The following is a 4,719-nucleotide window of genomic DNA, read 5'->3' as shown; positions in this document are numbered from 1 at the left end:
TGGGAGAATTACACCTCACACTAAACCTTCTGTAGGGTCAATTAACTCATCAGGCCATCATCTGTGGAGAGGTTAGAATCTTGACTATAATTTACACTGGGCCATCTTTAATTCCCTTAATAGCCATTCTACTACCACCTCTGTGCCTGATAAAATATCCTTTGACTAGCAGGTGAAACCAGCTACTTTACCTGACCAGCATAATCCCTTAGGGTTATTGTGCCATGCTGATTGTTTTTGTGCTTTTTCAGCATCATAGCTGTGTAGGACTATTAGATTCTTTCCTACTTTGGAGGCAGGCAGAGAGCTTTGGGCTCCATGAAAGCTAGTACTCAGACAGCAGGTATTCAGGTAGGTTCTAGCTCAGGGAACTCTGGGCCCTGTTTCTGTAGTGAATGTTGTCTTCAGCAGTAGACTCACTTTCTACCTCTGATCAACCACCAAAGCAATAGCAATAGGCTATATGTATGCGGAGTCTCTTGGAAAACCTTGGCCAACAACTCAAAAAGGAGTGTCTCATGTTTGGCATTAGGATTTTTGTTAGGTATGTTTTGGCTCTTGGAATAAATATTGTCAGGCCAGGTGAGAAAATTTTATTTAAACTGTGTGTGTGTGTGTGTGTGTGTGTGTGTGTGTGTACAAAGATTTAGATGTATTATAAATTTTAGGAGTTAATAGTACGACTCTTTATGACTGTTTCAGATATTCTTGCTATTATTTTATGCTCCTCTTCTCCACTTTATTCTTCTGTATTTATCTTCCTCTTCCACTCCCTAATTTAAGTCCCTTACACTTTCCCACTTTCAAATCACATCCCATCTAGCCTGCTAGTCAGCTCTTTAATGCTCTCCTATCCCCACACCCTAGACATGATACATTTTCACTTTCCTGGTTTCTGCACTTACTCCAGGATATGAACTCACATTTGAAGATTTGGAGTTAAGAGTGTCAGATGAGAGATCATATGAAATGTGTGTCGTTCTGTGTCTGGGTTACTTTGCTCAATGTGAAGTTCTCTGGTTTCATAATTTACCTGAGAAGTTCATTGCTTTATTTTTCTTTATAGCTAAGTAGCATTCCATAGTGTACATGTATCACTAAAAATGTGATATACATTTTATACATTCATCAGTTGCAGGGCATTTAGTTTGTTTCCGTTTCCTTGCTATAGTGACTAGAGTGGCAATGAACATGATAAGCAAATATCTGTAGATGTGGAGTCCTTTGAGAGTATGCCAAGGAGCAGTGTAGCTAGGTTACATGGTAGACTTATTTTTAGCCTTTTGAGAATTCTCTATACTGTTCTCCATAGTAGCTACACCAGCTTGTAATCTCACCAACAGCAAATAAATGTTCCCTTCTCCTGAAACTCCTTCCAGAATTTTTGTGTGTGTGTCATTTATCTTGTTAATCTGAGTTGTTTTGATTTCATTTTCCTAGTTGCTAGAGATGCTGAACATTTTTAAAGCTATCTCTTGGCTTTTAATTAACTAACTAATTAATTAAATTTGGTCTCATGAGTGTTCACTATTCAGATTCCAGGCCCATTTTTTAAAATAGATCACTAGTTTGTTGTGATTGCTGTTTTCTTTTGCCTATTTTTTTGAGAGTCCTCTTTATTAATCTTCTTTCAGATGTATAGATGAAAATAATTATCTCTTATTTTTTAGGCTTAAGCTTCACCTAACTGTTTATTTAGCTGTCTAGAAGCTCTTTAGTTTTATGAAATCCCACATGTTGGCCTTATTCTTGCACAAATGCAGTCCTATTCAGAAAGCCCTTTTTTTATACTTGTATAACATCCCTAGTTTTCTCAGGACTTTTCCCATGAAAAGTTATTGGACTTTATTAAAAAATACTTTCTGTATCTAATGAGATGATCATGTGGTTTCTGTCTTGAGGTCTTAGATTATTACTTTTATTGATTTACATAGTTTGAACCATATTTTTATCTCTATGATGAAGCCTACTTGATCAGAGTAGATAATCGTTTTTATGCATTTGTGAATTCAGTTTGTAAAGCTTTTACTGGCAAATATTTGAAACTTTATTTTATGTTTGTGAATGTTTTGCCTGCATGTGTACATGTATACCACATGTATGACTGATATCCGTCAAAATCAGAAAAGGGCACTGGATCTGTTGGAACTGTAGTTATAGAAGGTTATAAGCCACTACCTAAGTGCTGGGAAACTTGGTTCTCTGCAAAAGCAATAATAGACTACATTAGGTAATAGTCCTGGTACTAAACCTCAATCAAAATGACTAACAAGAACAATCAAGGATGGTATTGTTTGCTGGTCAAGCCTGTCTAAAACCAATAGTTACTACCTAATTTCAGGGTTGGTTTAAGTAATAAACAATAATTTGGTAAATAAATTACAATGGGTTTTTTTTATCAAAATGGTGAAAGAAATATATAGATGTTCATGTTAAAGCAGGTGAGAACCTTTGCTTCTTGTCAGCGTAACTCTTCAGCATGGATGACTCCTATCTAATTCTGGAAATAAATGTCTGAAAGAACTTTTACCTATAAAGGCTGTGTCAATGGCAAGTTTGTTGGCTTGTAAAGGATCACAATCTAGCCTCAGTGTGGTGCTGTAGTCTACAAGAAATCTTTCATGATTTACCACAGTGAGAGTTACAGCCCCTTTAACATGTCACTAAGCACATACTTGGCACACTTCCGAAACAAGACATTGGAAATGGTCCAGTTCCTCTTCTGAGATGCTACTGATGTCAATGTAATGTAATGTAAATCAGAACAGAACAACTTTAAATTTTTTGCTTATTGTTGGTAATGTTCTCACACATGTTCCTTCTGTAAACAATTTTCATTATCATAATAAAGTGGTATTTCTCCCTTCAAACAGAATTTCTTCAACTACTGGAAGAAGGAGCTATACTAGGGAATAACACATGAGAACACTGGTCTACCCTGTTTCTGCAATGTACAGAGAAGACAGTGGTGCAGTTACAGAAGGATTGCACCATCATATCTGCATATAGGAACTGGTTAGGGTTGAGGTGACGTTACCAAGGAATGTATGAGTGGCATCTGGAAGAAGAGGTTCAATCATAACTTCAAAGGCTTTGTCAAGAGTAAGAAGGTTACAAAATATCAACAAATCTGTGATTGGGACAGAAAACAACCTTGTGTTTGGGTGTGCATGGAGATGGCTTGGAAGAGTGTTGAAAACTGGACTGAAGAGGAGTTGTTGCAACCAGACCAGGGGGAGTGTAGGTGAAGAAGATAAATAGAAAAGACTGTGGGAACAGAAAACAAGTAACTCCAAAGTAAAATCCACATTTAAGGCTGCTGAGATCTAAGTAAGCTCTTTAAAACATTTGAAAAATTTTGCACCAAGACAGATTTTTATCAGAAGTTGAACCTATTCATGATAACACATTTTGATAACACATTTTGTGTTTACTAAGGAAACTATGATAAAAACACATATAAAGCATTCTGAAAATGGACACGTTCTCAAGATGAATGTTAGCAGGTTCTCAGGGGGATCCAGAAGAGGGCTGTTACCATAGGAGTCAGCTTCACATATACTGGTATCTCTGAAGATTCTCAGTGGGACAAGGTGTGGAAGTAGACACAGTAGTATTGATGATTTTGGTGTTGTATGTTTGTGCCCTGGATTTTTGTAGCTTTTTTCTCCACTTGTTTGTATGATTGGTTTTTATTTTTTGAGACAGTTATATTACACAGCCTAGGCTAGATCGAAATTTACTATGTAATGCAGGTTGGTTCCAAATTCACAATTCTTCCACCAAGTACTGGGGTTATAACATGTTCTACTATGCCTTTCTTGTGTCTTAATTTTTAACAAAAGAATTATCAAAGTAAAGAATGTTGTATAAAGTATATTCCAGATAAGATAATGCCAAATATATCAAAGCTTTATTCAAAATTATCTTTCATTCATATTGAATCATAAAATATTTTTCTTTTATATTGTGATTTCAATAATTTAAACTATTTAGATAGACACGGTCAAAACCATTTGCAAAGAAAATAACTAGTCATTTCTAAACTTTACAACATGGGACACATGTATTAATTCTAATTGGTACATGATTCCCATTCTAGGTCTTACTCATGTCAGTGTCCAGGTTTTGATAACACATACCCAGAAAGCCAATATTAAAGGTGATCAACTTACATTCTGAATCAAAGTCATTGACATTATGCAAACAAAACAAGTAGATTAAAATTTTTGAGATCCAAATATGCTGAAAATTTATCATCTACATCTTAGCCAACCTAATGGATAAACTTGTACTGGTTGTCACATCAACTACATGCACATACTCACTCCTAGTAGCAAGTTCACAGGACATATGTTAAAACAAATCTTGATTGCTTCTGATTCCTTTCTTCAAGCCTAGACATCTTGAAAGAATAAACCAGAATTTCGGGATTAGGATGGGAAGATATAAATAGAGTCTAGCACCAAGAAAGAGACAGAGAGACAGGCAGAAGTAAAGAGTTAATATAAATAATAGGAGAATTAATCTTTGTCATGAGGGTGTGATTTCAGAGCTATAGGCAGATATATTTGTCCTTCTGTAGTATGAGAACTTGCTGAAAAACAATATATTTGCAATCTATATTAGGTTTTTTTGGTTTCACTTTAGAAATAATGTTAGTTTCATTTGATGCCTAGTCATGGCAATTACAGTTTATTCCAATCTTCATCATTACTG

Source organism: Arvicanthis niloticus, chromosome 4 (assembly GCF_011762505.2).
Source record: "Arvicanthis niloticus isolate mArvNil1 chromosome 4, mArvNil1.pat.X, whole genome shotgun sequence".
NCBI lineage: Eukaryota > Metazoa > Chordata > Mammalia > Rodentia > Muridae > Arvicanthis > Arvicanthis niloticus.
Note: the sequence above shows the minus strand (reverse complement) of the source record.